The sequence below is a fragment of the Empidonax traillii genome, unplaced genomic scaffold (assembly GCF_003031625.1).
Source record: "Empidonax traillii isolate 1590-97213 ecotype Southwest subspecies unplaced genomic scaffold, ASM303162v1 scaffold33:size3420811, whole genome shotgun sequence".
Taxonomy (NCBI): domain Eukaryota; kingdom Metazoa; phylum Chordata; class Aves; order Passeriformes; family Tyrannidae; genus Empidonax; species Empidonax traillii.
In genome coordinates, this window is record NW_020955226.1 from 1359478 (window position 1) to 1377050 (window position 17573).

Here is a 17573-nt window from a genome sequence, read left to right on the forward strand (position 1 = left end):
CAAAGCAGCTGTGGGATCTGGCAGTTTACCCTTATTTACAGAGGGTCAGCAGATTCTTGATTCTGTTTCCTTACATTAAAGAGAGCCCTTGCTTACCTTGACTCCCATGGGAGACCTTGGTTAGAAGAGAGTGCTAAGCATTTGCATTCACCCCCTGTTGTTTCAAGAAGAGGTGAATTTGAATTCTCTTGAAGAAGTCCTGTCTCTTACAGAGGGATACTGGAAAGTATTGTTTCCTTTGGAGCTCTTTTTACTAAGGAGTGACAAGGGAGGTCTAAGTTCTGGCTCTTGGGTGATCTATAATGCCTTCCATGGTGGCAGTAAGACACTTCCTCAGTAGTATGTTTGAGCAGAAATTCAGCAATGTTGCTCTGACAAAGACTTCCTTCTATTCAGTAATCCTGTAAGAAGAGAGTAGGGGTTGGAATATAATTTAGTTACATAAAAACGTCAAGTTAGAATTAGGAAATTCCAAATTCCACTATGGAGGATTGAAGCTTCCCTCCCTCCCCCCATCAACCTTGAAGAAGTGATTAACTGAGGCTGCCTTGGAGACTGCTTGCTGCTATTGTCTCCTGCAGAAACAACACTTTGCTGCTAACTGGTTTAACTGTATCATGTCCTTGAATGTGTTTTCCTCTAAGCACCTTCCAGTATTTGAGAACTGTTCCATAGCGTATATAAAAACAAAATACAAAAATGTGACAATAGTACTATTTTTCTGACCAGTTTTTGTTCTTCCCATCTGTCAGAGGTTTGGGTTTTATTTTTTCCCTTAGTGCTACTGCAGCAAAAATGCCTGCCTTTTGTTTATGTCTTCCTGCTCTGGCATCGTGACATCATCAGTGATATCGCCAGGGGAAAAAAAATGCATAGCTTTAGCTAAACCAGCTGTTCGTTAGCAACCCATCTAGTCTGCTTTCGTTTCTTCTCATTAATGTATACCCAGTAGTGTTTGCTGCTTAAGAGACGTAGAAGGTTCTCAGCCATGAACAATCTGCTCGGTCCGTGTCGTTGGGTAGATGAAAATGGTGACACTTTAAAATACACTCACTCTTGATAATGGAATTTTTTATTAAAAAACATGAATGCGAGAGTCTAGAAGATACTCATTACTGGATTTAGTTGTGGGTAATTCTGAATCCTTTACTAACCATCTTGTATAATTCAGTGTAATCATAGAGGCTGCGTATCAACTGTTACAAAACCTTAATAATACAAGATGAGCAAGGTGCCAAGAACAATAAAGAAATGAGTTTTGTCATTGATTTGCATGACGACACGGTAAGGCGAATGAAACTGTATTAGTCATGCTTGTCCCTTCTTCCATGCAAATCAGTAGCAAAACTTCCACTCAATTCCATAGGACCAGAATAATGCCCACCATGAGCTACGAGCTGTCATTTATTCTAATGAGAGAGATCTTAAATAGAATAAGGAGGTATTTCATTTGTGGAATGTTAATGAGAAAGCGGTTTCTTCTTCCTATCTTATGTTATCAAAATCCTATGAATTATTCTAGAGATAATTGACTATAGAATAGCTGCATCTTTGCAATGTTAAAATTACGGATAATTGCGTGTTCACTACCAGTTTTCAGAGTGGAGAAGAGATGTTTGTTTATTGTCACTAGCTGTTTGTTGAGAGCTTTAAATTAGAATATTCGGCAAATTCACTCTGCAGAAGGAGTTAAGCTATCTCCAAATATTCCAACATGGATCCTTCATACTGATAATGCATTAGTGAAAAAAGATCAGTAATAGTTACCATTTTCTATAAAGGCTTTTGTAATTTGAATGTAGATATTTACTTATTCTAGTGTGAAATGCTTAGGTAAATACTAAGTTTTTAACCAATATAAAACGTTATTCAGATTTATATTTTTTAAGAAATAAACAACTAACCCCAACCAACCAAACACGTGCACACGAAAAAACCCTGCCTTGAGTATCACCAGCTATTACTAAGAAGAGATTAGACTTCATTGTATTACATAATTTGTCATTTGGATTTGAGACTAATCCTCACTCAAATGGCCAATTCTTATTCACCTGAGTAGTCTCACCGAAGCCAGCAAAACTCATTTTACGACCAAAGATTACCAGATAATGCCCTTGACTGATGAGACAAATTCAAATCAAGAGGCTGCTTTTTAGGTACAATTTTTCATTTGGAAGCTCATCCTCTCCATAAAGGATAAACACTGGCAGATTAAGTGTTGGCAAAATATTACCTCTCCAGAATATTAATTTCAGTGTGTGCCGTGTGCGGAGTGATGCAGACAATGCATGGTTTGTGCCACTCCCCACAAGAAAAAATTACTTGTAACAGATCTCTTGAATTTCTACTCAGACCAGTGTTAAAAATGGGAGTGCTAATAATAATAATTGAAGAAAAAAAAAGTTGAGGGGATTTCCATAACAACTGCTGTCTTAATGAGGTAAAGAAGCCTTAGAATTTGTTATTCCTTCCTCATAGTAGACCTCAGCTGATAAAAATATCTGTAGCCGGTGAAATCAGTGGCATGCCTGGCTTTCTCAGACAAAACTCCCATGTGATCACACAGGCAGCCTCAGTGAGCCTGAAGCTGCTCAGCAAGCAGTAGGTAATGAGTCTTTGTGCAGAGCGAAGCTCTTGTGGCTGAACAATAAAGCATATGGTACCAGCAATAAAACACAGTGCTGGGAGATTTAAGAAGATTCTGCTGGAAGTAGGAAGAGAGTGAATATGTCAAATGTTATAAAATGACGATCAATCTGGTTTGGTTCCTAATTAATAAAAACAGTGCATGGATTGGAAAAACAACAATTTGAACAGGTCAGTTTTTTTTTAATAGATTCTTCACACACTTCAATATTTTAAATATAAGTGGGGGGTTTGCTGTTTCCTTTTTATTAGTAAAGCCAGAGTTGTTTTGCATTTTGTAAGGTGGGATTGGAAGGATTCACATCAATGTGATACCAGGTTAAATAAATTGTGTAAGTTCTGTGATCAAACTCATTGTAAAAATGTTTCTACCATTATTCCTATGCAATTCAAACTTCAATTGTGCATGAAAAATGGGGTAGCAAGTAAAATTAAATTTATGCTAGATGGATCATTTACCAATATCATAAAATATTTAGTAACAACAATCTATTATTCTGCTATGTATTCGAGACTAATTCTTTCTCAGTAGGAGATCTGTAGAGTCTATGTTTGGTTAAAAATGATGTAACATTAGAGCATATCTAACAATGCACTTACAGTTTTTTTCCTACACATTCTTCTCGGATAATTTTGAAAGTGGTGTTTTGTCTTATTTTTGATGCAATTATATACACATGGGAGTGATAAATTATAACCCTCTGCCTGCATTTCACTCTAATATTAATGCAATATATGTTATTTCTCAAGCAAGTATTTATTTCTCATAGTAGTTCTTAGTTAATTATACATAATTATTTTATTTCTTTGAAAACTGCTTCTAAAGATTTCTGTGGCCTGTGTTTGTCTTACGGAGGATAGACGTGCAATTTCTCTGTTGTATCACATCACCTAGAAATTAACCACGTAAAAGTTTCAATCCTGAAATCGCTTTGCAGTACCGGTTGGTTCGTTTGTTTGTTTTCTTAATACTGGAGATCGTGAATTAGATATGTTGGCAATGCCTCAAAGAAATAGATTGTGCTGATTTGGGGGGAGTATTTCAGCAGAAAGGAGATGGAGCCCTTGAAAAGCGGTTGGGGAAATAAACAAAACCCGAAACGTTGAGAACAGGATCTTCTTTTATGTGCACTTATGCTTTCAATGAGGAAATGTTTTTCATAAGCACCACGTTGATTTCGCTGCCGTCTCCCTGCGGGGAACGCAGGGCCCGGCGCTCGCGTTGTGTTCGTACCGGCTAGCTATTGTGTGTGCGCTGAAACGAGCCGTGCACAACCCGACCCTCGCCTCCCCCGAGCTCCCTGCCCCTGTAAATAAGGAGAGGAAAAAGGGAAAAGGAAGCCCAGGCTCCGGCCGCAGAGCCGGCGGAGGGGGGAGTGGGTCTCCTTGGAAACCGCCGCGGTGGGCGGGCGGGCTCTCGCCCGGGTCGGGGCGGGGGACGCGGGCGCTGCCGCTCGTCTCTGGGCCCGGCTCCGGCGGCGCCGGCGGGCCCCGGAGCGAGGGGGGCGGGGGACGCGGCCGGCCGTGCCCGGCGCGCTGTGCCCGGCCGGCCGTGCCCGGCGTGCCCCGCGGCGGGGGCGTGGCCGGGCCATGCAGATGAGGGGGCGGTGCCGGCGCTCGGCGGGGCAGTGGCCGGGGCAGGTACGGGGGGCGCTTTGTGGCGCGGCGGGCGCGGGGCGCGGTGCGGAGCGCGGCGGGCCGGCAGGACCTGCCCCCGCGGGGAGCGGGGCGGGACGAGCGCTGCCCGTGCGGGACCCGGGGCTGGCTCTGCCGCGGCAGAGGCGGTGCAGCCCCCGCGACCTCGGATTAGGAATCCATTGTGCATAATTTTACTGTTGGAAATATTGCTGAAACCTAATTTAAATTGCTTTGCGTTCCCTGTTTTAAAACAGTTCTCCTGTGAAAGGTAATTCTTCATTGAAAACCAGATACGGCTTGGCGTCTCAGAAAACAGGCCTGTTCGTGTTTTAGACAATAGATCAGAAAGGATATGTAAAAGTACTTTTTCATCATACTTAGGTGCAACTATTAATTTGTTTCACAGGGAACTCTGGTAAAATCACAATAACGCTGCAGTTTCTACCATGAGATTGGATGAGGTATACTGAATGTGTCACTCTATGCTAATTTAAATGTAGAAAATACAACAATATGTAGTCACAGAATTATCCTATAATTATTATGTTTCGCTAAAATGAGTTAAGTGGATTTTAAATTTCAATTTATGAGGCAGTTAGGTACTTAAAGTAAGTACACACAGAGATAAAGTTAAGAGTGTGCTGTAAACTAACAATAGGAACATCCCTACAGAAGAGCATTCCCACTGTTACAATGGAATCACAACTTTGAAATGCACCTGTCTTGTTCATTTATGCAGGCAGAAAACAAAAAAATCGTTTTTCCTGTGGATCAGGCATTTCATGTTCTAAAGCACTCCCAATATTAAGTTATTTAAGAAAGTTTAAGGAAAAAATCCTGAAGCAAAAAGGTGTTTTGTGTTGCTGCCAGGTTATGGTAATTTTGAGATACGCTTTTTCCTCCACCTATATTCAAACTAAGGTGTATGTTTGTGTAAACGTTTTGTGCTGTAATGCGAATGGTGGCTATTGAACTCCTTTAAGAATCATAACTAGAACCAAATGTTTCTCTAAGTGTCTGGCATTTTGGAGACAGAGACGTGATTATGTTCTCCCATATTTCTGAAGCGTAGTGTTGTTTTTACTGCTCTTAATTTACTTCTAGATCCGAGGAGCCCAAGTCTGGTGTGTAATGTTTTGGTCTGAGAATGTGCAATGTTTACTATACATGTTAGATTTTTGGCCTTATTTGTTTATGGGAGAGGCATTTGCATGTGTTGAAAAACTTGTTGCTTTGGACAGATGCAATAGTTGACTAAAGTTTAAGTTCAATATTAATTGAAGACATGTTAGTCATGGTTTAGAGTACACAACGGCAAATGTTTGGAAATTCATTCCAAAGCTTAAATATTTTCTCTCAGATAGCAACAGATAATTGTATCATCTAAAACTCTTACTTGCTCTAAAGGGTACTTGTAACTGAACCTTGAATTTGAGAGTTGTTTTCCCTTTGAATAAGCAGGTGGAAGGTCAGGCTGAAGCAAGGCAGGTATAATCTATTGTAAGACTGGCAAAGCTGTCTGAAAGATAAATTTACATGTAGTCTGTCAATATCTCGCTTTGTCCTTGCTTTGAACCAGTTATGAAGCTGAGAAAAACTGGATTATAGATGTGCCATTCCCTCAGTAAAATACGACCAAATACCATCACATCCTTAAAATGTTGATGCCATTCCAAGTCCTACCAGTGAGTTTTGATCACTGTTGCTTCATTTCTCTTTTGTAGGTTTTTTTCACCATGAAAAAGGGACTGAATATAGATAAAAGACTGATATGACTCATCTACAAATGCACACAAGCCAAAAATATTCATTTGGTTAAAACAGCTCTGAGATAAATAGCATGGCTTTAATTTTCCATCTCCCCATAGATATGGATACAGTAGTAAATGTGTGATAAATGGGAGATGTAATTGATTAAAAAGAAATCAACTGAAAAATTGTAGTCTTCTTCTTCCTTCACATTTGCATGTAATTATGTCCAACAGTTCCCCTTCCTCTAGTCTTATTCCCCATCCTACAAAAAGGTTTGCGTTTCTATCACCTCTGCTTCAGTTTTCCATCATTTAATATCATTTTTCCACAATGAAATAGGGAAAACAGGAAAAGGAACAAAAATGTGTGTCACTATGACAATTTAATGGAAAATCCACTTAATATATAAGTAGACAACTTACATGTTGTGAAGTTAGGGATAAAAGAGAGAAGAGCTGCTTGAGCTTTTCAGCTCATAGCTTCTTCTATGTTTAAATACAAAAATATAAGCAAGGATACTTCTTAAAACTTAACGTCAGAATGCATTGGACCATTTGATTTAGGCTTTCTTGATGAACAGATAGATGGCTTTTGGTTATTACTTCATAAATAATTTCATGGAATATTTAACTTGAAGTCTTGGTTCATTTTGGGGTTGGTTTGTATCCTGCTCTTTCATAAGAAGTATGTATTTGTGTATTTATTTTATTGTCAGGTGAGAAGTAGGAAATGAGGAATGGAGCCTGAACCTCATCAGTTGTTCTGAGGGATATGGGCAGGAACTACATAATTAACCAATTGTAGCTTCACCATCTCCTGTAGTTCTTGAATTTTGATGAGGAAATGCAGCCAAGTGATACCATTATGTAGGGTAAGGCTACAGAGTAAATAAGCCTCTGTCATAATTGTAGCTCTCATTAGTATGCTTCAATACATTTATGTATTTAATTCTGGTAAATCATTTCTTTGTATGCCTATAAGTCATGTTTTTCAACCGTGCTGCAGACAGGGGTAGATGGGTCTGCGTTGGGTCCGTGCTGTGGCAGCAGTTCCGGTGTTGGTACCTCAGGCCCAGGCCCATACCCTGTGTGAGGGGGCGGGAGCTGCTGAGGTGACTCCACAGATGGTGTCCCACTACCACAGGATCTGTGGAAGGGCTGATGGACCAGCTCCAGGCCCTACAGTTCCCTACGGGGCATCACAGATGGGTGAAGGCGGCTTTCATTTTGAACACATCTCCTCGGGCTGCCTGAAAGTGGGGGCCAGGGCTCCTCCAGTGTCTGTGGGCATCTCCCACCTGAGGAGCACCTGGTCCTTCTGGGAGGATGAAATAGGCTGACACTGCAATGGCTTCAGGAGGAGGTTGGGGTTTTTCTGAATAGGGATCTGAGTTTGATAATGAACTTCTTGACGATTTAAAATCTGTTCTTTGTTATAATTGAACAAAGTCTGCTTTTAATGTATCACGAATATGTTAAAAAAGGAAGCTGGATTTCAAATGTTTTTTGTTGTGTTTTCTAACTGATAGCAATCTCTAGTAAATATTATTTGTGTGGGGGTGAAAGGGTAAACAAAAAAATGTTGAATACTACAAAATGTGTTTTTTAATTGTGTTTAGTGTGCTTACTTCCAATATGAACTGTGACAGCTGAGCAGGCTATTCTCAAGCAAACATTTTTGTCTTTTAAGTATTCTATTATGGGAGCGGGAGGGAAACCCCATGACTCCGGAGGGACTTGGAGTCCTTGCAGGGCTGCCATTGTTTTGCTCTCTTACAGTACCTGAGTCTTTATTGAACCGTTCACTTTCAGAGTAGCTCAAGGTTTAACTTTGTAGCTTTCAATTAAGTTGCTGGGTTGTTTACCTTTATGCCCCTCTCACCCACTCTTATTTCTAAACAAACATCTTTTAATAATAAAATGGAAAAGTGAAAATTGCGGAGTATTAACCTTCTCATCTCAGCTCCCCTGGAAAAGGCAGAATGATCGGAGATTTGATAAAGCAAAATATATTAAATAAAAAAAACCCACCTCAGGTTAAAAGCATAAGCCACATACCTTCACAGCAGTGTTTTTCAGGAGCGTATAGGGCAGATAATTAATTTTGCCCCAGCAGATTCCCCTGGCTGAAGTGTTGTTGGATGGTTGTAAGGTCCTTACAAGTCAGGCAATGCAATGGGAATGGGCTGGCTGCTCAGTTCCTGTTCATCACTGTCTTAATGACAAGAGGGCCTTGGGAATCAGGTGGGATCTAACTTACTGTTAGATCTGCAGCTCTTCTCTCAGCCTTCTGGAGGCATTTTCAGCTTTGAATTATGAAGTGAACTGAAAGAGATTTTTAGACATGTTCGTTATGATACCAAGTCTCTACAGCCAAAACCTCCTGATTTCCTTTAGTATTAAAAAAGAAGTGAAGAGAGTCAACATTCAATTTTAACACAATTGGGAATCTAATTTTAGATCAGTCTTACTAGTAAGTGGTCTGTCATGTTAACACTGTACACCCTGCCCTTGTGTGGCTTTGTGTTGATTATACATGTGTACACACACACAGGTGAATAAGGACCTGTGAATTATTTTTGATTGCCAAAAATACGAAGTTATTATTGGAAAGATTGCCTGTAATTGAATATATGCTTTAAAAATCCTCCTTGAGGTTTTCAGTTATTGAAATTTCTGAGAAGATGACTGACTTACAGAGAAACGTTTTAGTTCATTGAATGTGCTTATTTTGTCTGCCTTCATAAAAAACATCTCATTCCATGATGCTGTGGTCGCTAAATTTGGGACTTTGAAATCTTAGGGCAGCTGATCTTTTTGACTGATTTCTTAAGGACATCAGGCGTATGCAGTTATGCTTTCTCTGTGCCTATCATATTGCTTAATATGTCTGTCGTATTTTCCTTATTACTTTTTTTAACTGGATACCTCATATCAGCTGAGCTTGGAAGAGAAGCCAGTCGATCTTTTATAATTGTTGTGCAAATGAGTGGTGAGACAGAAAAGAGAGACTGTTCAGACCAGAGAAAAACAATTTGCACTATGACTAAGTCCCTGATTATCAAAGTAACCACACAGAGGAAAGCTTAAACACCATGACCCTGGGGAAGAGCATCAGTGAAGCAACCCTTGTACTGTGCCTTGGGTAATCCATACAGAAGAGGCAAATTAGTAAATAATCAAGTTTCATTAGTTCCTCAGATTTTTTTTCTTTTTTTTTTTTTTTTTGTAAACTTGAAATTATATTCTACTCATATTTTTAGCTGATAATTGAGTAGCTTATTTTTACCTTGTGTTGTTCTTAAAACTAAGGGGAATTGTCAATGCTCTACATATGTGTCAGAAGGAAACTTACCAGTTCTTGTATAAATTTGTTGTTTCCTACAGTCAGTAATTTGTTGTATATGTTATGGGGGGTTTCTGGTGAATTTCCACCATCAGTGTTTATTGTTGAAATAATATTTTTGATAAAAATCTTCGGGTTTTTTTTTCAATAAATGTATTGGGTTTCATGGCTGAATAGATACACCATGTATGGTGAAGAGTCAAAAAGCAATCAGTAGAAACGATAGTAATTTTACATCTCTTTTTTTTTTTTTTTTTTTTTTTTTTTTTTTTTTTTTTTTTTTTTTTTTTTTTTTTTTTTTTTTTTTTTTTTTTTTGTATCATTTTTCTGTGGGTTTGAACGCCTACTTAGGACTGTCTTGGATGTACGTGCAACCTGCAGATTGTAACATTGTATCTTGGTTGTGCGTTGTCCTTGATCTAGATAGAAAACTTGAATTATTATAGCCATAAAGCTATTTTTGAAGATAGTAATTTCAAAATATCACAGGCTTCCAGTAGATATTAATAATTTATATTTTCCAGTTCAAATAGTTTTATTGACTCTATTCTCTGGGGGAAAAGATGCACTTAAGCGTTTTTTTTACTAATTTTGGCTTTACTTGAAGCCAAGCCTTGAATGAAGTCATGATTTTACTCTTATGCCATAGAGCTATATTCGTTTCATTGGTAGCAATTGAATATTGTCTTCTGCTGACCAAAATTGTTTATGTTTTTAGGGACATGGAGAAAATGATAGGTTGTCTGGTAGTTTTGAGCCGCAGTTTAGTTTTTATCATTTTCTTTCAGCTTTGGAGAAGAAAAAAGAACAGGATAACCTCTTCAAGAAGCATTTTGGGCTAACAGAGATGCCAGTCTGTCACTTTAAGTGACTACGGATAACTGTGTCAAATATTTACTTGATGTCTTAAAAATGTGCACAGTCCTGTGATGTTATTAGAAAATTGGGATAATTGCATTCTTTCTAATTTTAACATTTATTAAAAAAATAAAAACAAGCTTCTACGGGAGATTTTTATGTTTTTGGTGTTCAAAAAAAAAAAGAGAGAAAACAAAAAGTAAAAAACCCCCATCAATCCAAAATCTTTTGATTGGTTGGGTGTAAGTTGTTGGACGCAAAGAATCAAGCTCATACCGTAAGTTTTAAATGTCTTGAATGTTTTGAAGTGAGAAGAATATGGTCTGACTGTTGTAGTATCAGGGGCTTACAGCATTTTTCATGTTTTCTCTCACTAAACCTGGAAACTCCTGGAGCACCTACGTCTGTGTCAGTAGGAGGTATTCCTGCAGCTGTGCCTTTTCTTGGGTGGATGTGACAAGACAAAGGCATCAAGTTGGACAAAATCATCTGCCAGGCTGGAATTTGAACGCTGAATTGAGGAGAGGAAAGTTGAAACAGTCTCCATTAGGGAACGTGCTGAGCATGTCTATTGTATAACGCTGCAGCAGTACTGAAACGCAAATGGCTGCTGGCTGTGCACAGGCAGGTCTGTAATATCTCAGGATTTGGTGCATAATAAGCTAAGACCCTTTTTCATGCCACCTCTGTGATGAATTCTTATTAACAATATTTGGTAAATCATATTAAACATGTGCGTTAAATGTGTACACATAATTAAATTTTGCCAGTGTACGATAGAGGAAAACCTGTATTAGAAGAGCAACAAAATTTGCAGAGTTAAGTAATGAATAATTGGTAAACAGCATAATTTTTGCCATCATATGACTTTCTACTTTGATGTCCAAAGCAATGTGTATTTACATTTCAGAGATGCCTGTTGAAGCTAAGAATGTATTTCACAAGGGTACTGCAAATAGTCTAACCGTGTTAGGGCAGTGTTCTGCTTCACAAATTTGTTCTGCTGAGATGCAGCATATATTAGTAGAAGTGATCTGCTTTTGCTGATTGTGCTGAGCTAATGCAAACCCTTATCTATATGTTGGGATACGTAGCAGAGATAGACACCACTGCAGGGTAACACTCAACTTCGAGGACACCTGTATTTTTTTATATCTCCTTTCTTTACCTTCTCCTTTATAACTGGCCTCCAGTGACAATGATAGTGCATGGCTTTGCTATTTCATTTATATTTCTCTTAAACAGTGAAGGAAATTTGAAACTCAATATTTTTGTCTCAGGAGTCTGGCTTCTGTAGGAAGGGAATTTTTTCGTAACCTTTTGCTTCAATCCCTTCTCATCTTTTTGTCTTTCTCCAGTTTTACCTCTTTCACTGTGCTGTTATTCAGTCTGTATTGTCATTCTCAAAAACTAATATAGGCAATTTTTCATCTGTTTAGGCACATCTTTGACATTTCTCAAAATGTCTCCAGTAAGAATTTAAAATATTTTCCTTAATGTTCTTTGGAGTGAGAATGCTTTTCAGTCACTGTAGTTGCAAAAATTTTAACTATCACTGTTTTTAAACACAAATAAAATAATTTATCTCTTTTTCCTTTTTAAATATTTTTGCCGAGTTTAAACATATGTGAACATACGTATGAACTTGCAAATAAGATGAGAGAAAATGGGTAAAAAGTGAGAGAGTAAGAGCAAGCTCTTCATGTTTCCTCTCCAGAAGAACCTATTTAGAGGTCAAAATAGCCACCATAATTGATTCCTGCCAGAGGCAGTATGAATTTATATCTTTACCCTTGACTTGACTTTTAGCCTATATTTATTTAGCCATTTAAATTGTTGTAGCCATTTCTTTTGACCATGCCCTTGGCAGTCTCATTGTTGACACTTTCACTACACTTCCTCTGCATTTGAAATAGTAATGCGTGGACATATTTTTGAAAGAAAGCATCTAGGCTCTAACTAGATACTGTGTCACTCTCATCCCAAGTGTTAATGCTTTGTCAATAAGAGCAAACGTTGTGTAGCACAAGGTATATTTCCTCGTAAGGAAGTTCTGACTAAATATTTAAATTATAATCTCGACATTACGTTAGCTGTGGTATGCAAACTTAATGCTTTAAAGATGTAATTTAAGGCTATTAAGAGAGAAAAGTTGATTTCAAGGTCAGAAGATAAAGGAATTCAGTTGCCTTTTGTTGAAGGGGAGAGTGATTTATGTTCAGAAAAAGAATTTTTGAAATTAATAGGCCAAGCTATCATTATGCCTAATAGTTAATACATCTGCTTTGTTTTCCAAACATTTTCTTTTAAAGTGTTTTAGAATTTATCAGAATCCATTGTACTTGAAGGCAAGGCAAAATTACAGTGCCAGCAAAGCTTGTTCACTGATGCAGAGGTGCAGTAGCATAGTGTAGGGAGGAGCGTGTTTCGTAGCAGTGTTGAATTGGCAGTAAAATTCCCCATCCTTCCAATGGCTCTCTTCGAGCAGGAATGCTTTTTTTCCTTGCATTAAGGTCTGTCTGTGGTCGTTGAGGACTGCAGGGCTTTTGCTTCTGAGCAGGGTTTCAGGATTAGTTCCTAAGTCACATCCCCTTAATGAAGTAAGAAGCGAGGCAATTGGAGGTTAGATACTTGAGAGATAAATGTTTTAATCCCCAGTGGTGTGGTTACCCTTCAGCATGGAATGATGGCTCGCCTGCTGCCTGTTGGAGCTCCCTGTGCTCCAGGCCACAGTCCACTGCCCGCTCCTGAAGGCAGGCACACAGACCTTCCCTTTCAAGAACAGACTGTGGGTCACTCGTCCTCTCAAAACACCTTTCTTGTAAAGATCTGTTGCTGAATGGGTTTGTTGTTAATTTGCACAGTAGAACAGCTAAGTAACTCATCAGGATACTGGAGAGCTGGAGCTGTTGTTCAGTAACTGCTGCCTCTAAGCTATTGCTTGGTGGAGAGCATCCTGCTCTTTTGCTTAGGTGGAGGCCATTTCACTGGATAGAAAATAATGCTGAGAGTCTTAATCCAAAGAGAGTAGGCACGGTACAAGCACTGCACTTATTTACCAGCCTTCAAGTACATAAACCTGGGTTTGGGCCTGGCCCAGCCTTTCCGTGGCTTTTCCTTCTCAGTGTGCTCTGCACTCACTGCATTTTCCTTTTGTTCTTAGACACTTTACGTGGAAGAACATGAAGTTTCAGGCTCCCAGGGAGACCTCAACATGAACTTATTCAACATAAACTTATTTCAAATCTCTGTAACTTTGTGTATGTGCAGAAGTGCCTTTATGCTGGGGGAATTTGAAAATGAGAAAGTGAGACCCTGGAAAAGCTCACACGCCTTTGAAGAGGACGATTTGGTGACATGGGAAGAGCCTTCTAGAAAAGGAGTTTTGATCTGAGGACATGCCAAAGGCAAGGATGTTGGAGTAATTTTAAAGTTACTGGCTGCTCCAGTGAAAGCACGTGTTTCTCATTCAGCAGGCAGTAATCAGGCATTTGTATGCCCCTGTGCCCTTGCAGGAGGTAGATGAGCAGGTGTAACTGTGAGGTGGAAATGTGTACCTACTGAGATGGCACATTGCTCTCTCTGCTTCTGTTTGCTGGCCCTGGGGGATCTGGGACTAGTTCCCCGAGCAGACACAAGTTGTCTTTGTTAGGGACCAGCGTTGCCTCCAAGTTACTGTCATGAGTTGTACCTTCTGATGGGAATCCATGTCTTGTTCTGGGGATCATTAACTCAGAATCAGGAAGAATTCGAATTGCAATGAAGTGCACAAGTGTTTTCAGACCTGCACAGTTTCTTGCTCACTTTCTTATTCTGGCTGATGGACACTTTAGTTACCACATTAAAAATGGGGTAGTGTCAGCAAGAGGCTGTGTGGCTCTGGGGAGTTCCCCAGAGGCAGGGCTGTTCAGGGTGCACAGCTGTGAGATTGAGAGTGTAGGCAGAATATGCCGAGTGCTTTCCGGCAGCTGCAGCCATTGGACAGACTCCCTGGCTTTGGGATGAGGAACTTGATGCTGCTGTTCCATTTGCGTCTCCATCACCATTCCCTCCTTGCACAGCCCCCAAATATAAAAGCATTTTCCTAGTTCCATAGAGGATCAACAGATGCACTGTGCCTCTCATGTAATATAATCACTGCTGGTGATTGAAATGGAAATATCACTATAATATAGCAAGAAGATGTCAGTGACTTCTCTTCAGCTGTTTCCACTTTGTGAGGAGTACCTGTGGAAGTGGAGTTCTGTCTAGTATAGCATGCTGCGAGACAGTGGTGTTTTTCTGTGGCTCTTTACTGTCCAAAATATTGTAAAGATTGAAACTGCTGTGATTGTGAAGAGTCTGTGGCTATAGTTTCAGGAGATGTGTTTTGTTGTGTTTTTTTTCTCCCCATAAACTAACAAGAAATTTGTTGCCTCAGGAGATGAAGTCAAATGAATTTCTGAGATGCTGCACCCTGTCATATAGCAACATTTCAGCCTTATGCTTAGGGGAAATTGACTGCAAGGATGAGGAAGCAGAGCTCTGCGTCTGCAGTGGTTGTGGCTGGATTTCGCATCCCATTGCTTTCCATTGAAGCGTTAAATAGTGACTACTGCTGGAGACAGGATATTAAACTTGGTGCGATCATGTGTGTGCTTCTTAGAGCTTTTGATTCTTAAGAGGTGAATGAACTCCCTTATTATAAAACTTTTGTTCTAGTCCTTGTAATTAAATAACATAATAAAAATGTTGTATAATGTATATGTAATTTCTAGTTTTGATTTACAAAGGCAAGTCTAAACCTGTGCGTAACTCCCTCCTGCTGTGCTTAGGAGCTGGTAGGCAAGGTAAAATGCTTTGTCAGCAAAGCAAAAAAAGTAATTAGAACTAACTTTCTGTTGCACTGGAAAGAAACCACTGTATTCTTGCCACCTCAGCCACAGTATTTCCAATAGATAGACTTCAATGTTTGCTTAATTATGATTTTGAGTTGTTCTTACAAACTGTAACCTGGTGAGTCTTTTTTCTTACCCCTCTTTTTGTTTGTGTTTTTTGTTTGTTTGTTTGTTTGTTTGTATTGTTTTTATGGTTGGTTTGTTTTTTTTGTTTTTGTTTTTGTATTGTTGTTTAATGGAGGTTTTCTTGTTTTTTGGAGGGGGTTTTGGGGTTTTTTTTGTAGTACCCATCCTCATATACTCACCTTGATCCTGTTCTAGCTTCATACCAGGCCAAAAGTTGGTTGAAGATCTCTTAATGGTGTTACTTTGTTTCTTTCCAGGAAAGAAACTGGTGTTGGAGCTGGAAGGGGGCTGTAGAATGCCTAGGAGACTTTGAAACTACTTGGTATGAGACCAAGTCTGAGCCAAGATGACAGAGAATCTGCTGAAGTGCTGTGCTTACAGGGTCAGAACATAGCACCTACATCACTGATACTACCTCTGTACTAATTGAAAAGATAAGAAAGATGCAGGCTAGGGGCAGCATTCTCTGTCTTTTGCTGCCAAGTGGCAGGATGCAACTCTTGTCCACAGTGGCTAAGCTGTCAGGTCTTTGCCAAAACCCAGGCACCCTTATCCAGCCTGCCTGCTGGGAATGGTTCTGGCACCTGCTTCATCCTGCGTTATCCAAGGCCTGGGCCAAAACCCTGAAATGTGCTAATTGTTAAACAGTATGGCCAGTACTGGAGTCTTCTTCACAAGTAGCCGCTTAGCCCAGCTTATGATAGCTTCCTGACAGATTTATTGGTTCTTTTAAACATAGAGCCGTAGAAATTTAGTTGGAAGGGAGTTCTGGAGGTTACCTAGTTCCAGCTTTCTAGAAGGAGCAGAATGTGGCTGGCTCAGAATTAGAGTCCTAAAGGTAGCTGCAGGGTTTTAAAGAAGTCTCATTTAATGGGAAATGTAAATTTCTCTTTTATTTTTCTTGCTTTCAGTGGGATTTGGCAGAGCCCTGTGGTAAGTCTGTAGTGCAAGGTGTGTGTCCTCTGCAAGTATAGTATGTCACTAATCCTAGACAAACTTTTTGCCTGGGTAGGTGTCAGAAGTGCTTGTCTTTGCAATGCTGCAGGCAGCATGGTAGCACCTGTGTGTCCTCTAGGCAGGCTCCAGCTGTTCTTGATCTCTCCTCAGTTACTTAAGGGTACACTTTCTCAGTAATCACATGGAATATTTCTACTTCTGCTGCTAAATTTCTGCTTGAATACTTTGTTTTATAATCTTCCACTCAACCTCAGGAATATATTAGGCATCTTACATCTTAATGTGGCTATCACAGAATAACGTAAGTTGGAAAAGACCTCAGAAGATCATTGAATCCAACCATTAACCTAACACTGACAAGTGTGCTACTAAAATATGTCCCCAGGTGCCACATCTGGGCATCCTTTAAATACCTCCAGAAATGGTGACTCAACCACTTCTCTGGCCAGCTCATTCTAATGCATGATGACACTTTCAGTGAAGAAATCCTTCCCAATATCCAATCTAAACATCCCCTGGCACAGCTTGAGGCTCTTTCCTCTTGTCCCGTCACTTGTTACTTGCGAGAAGAGGCCAACCCCCACCTGGCTACAACCTCCTTTCAGGTAGTTGTAGAGGGCAGTAAGGTCCTCTCTGAGCCTCCTTTTCTCCAGACTAAGTACTCCCAACTCCCTCAGCTGATCCTCATAGGTCTCTAGACCATTCAGCAGCTTCATTGCCCTTCTCTGGACTCACTCCAGCACCTCAGTTTTTTTTTTTGTACTGAGGGGCCCAGAACTGAACATAGCACTAGAGGTGCAGCCTCACCAGTGCCAAATTCAGGGTGACAATCACTGCCCTGGTCCTGCTTGCCACACTATTTTTGATACAGGCCAAAATGCCATTGGCCTTCTTGGCCCCTTGGGCACTGGCTCATGTTCAGCTGCTGTTGGCCAGCACCCACAGGTCCTTTTCTGCTGGGCCACTTTCCAGCCACTGCCCCCAGCCTGTAGCACTGCTTGGGGTTGCTGTGATCCAAAGTGTGGGACCAGTGCTTCACCTTGCAGAACCTTAGGCAAATTGGTCTTGACCTGTCAATCCAGCCTGTCCCAGGTCCCTCTGCAGAGCCTTCCTGTTCTCCAGCAGATCGACACTCCTGCCCAGCTTGGTGTCAGTCATCTGCAAACTGGCTGAGGGAGCACTCAGTCCTGTTGTCCAGATTACTGATAAAGATATTGAACAGGACTGGCCCCAGCTCTAAGCCCTGAGGAACACCACTGGTGACCAGCCACCAGCTGGATTTAGTTCCATTCCCCACCACTCTCTGGGCCCGGCATCCTTCCAGTTTTTAACCTGTCGAAGAGTACAAAATGTGAGCAGCCAGTTTCTCCATAA

At 40.3% G+C, this 17573-nt stretch overlaps 1 protein-coding gene across 6 annotated transcripts in view; it reads left to right on the top strand.

Moving 5' to 3' along the window:
• Positions 1 to 17573, top strand: part of CSRNP3 (cysteine and serine rich nuclear protein 3) — a 104966-nt gene that overhangs the window by 58762 nt on the left and 28631 nt on the right. The window contains exon 1 of one of the 6 annotated variants that reach the window (XM_027911504.1): positions 2595 to 2817. The exons of the other annotated variants lie outside the window; for them this stretch is intronic. The gene's annotated coding sequence lies outside the window, so the exon portion shown is untranslated. Of the gene's footprint in view, positions 1 to 2594; positions 2818 to 17573 lie in introns of those variants that run through there. 6 annotated transcript variants of the gene reach the window in all.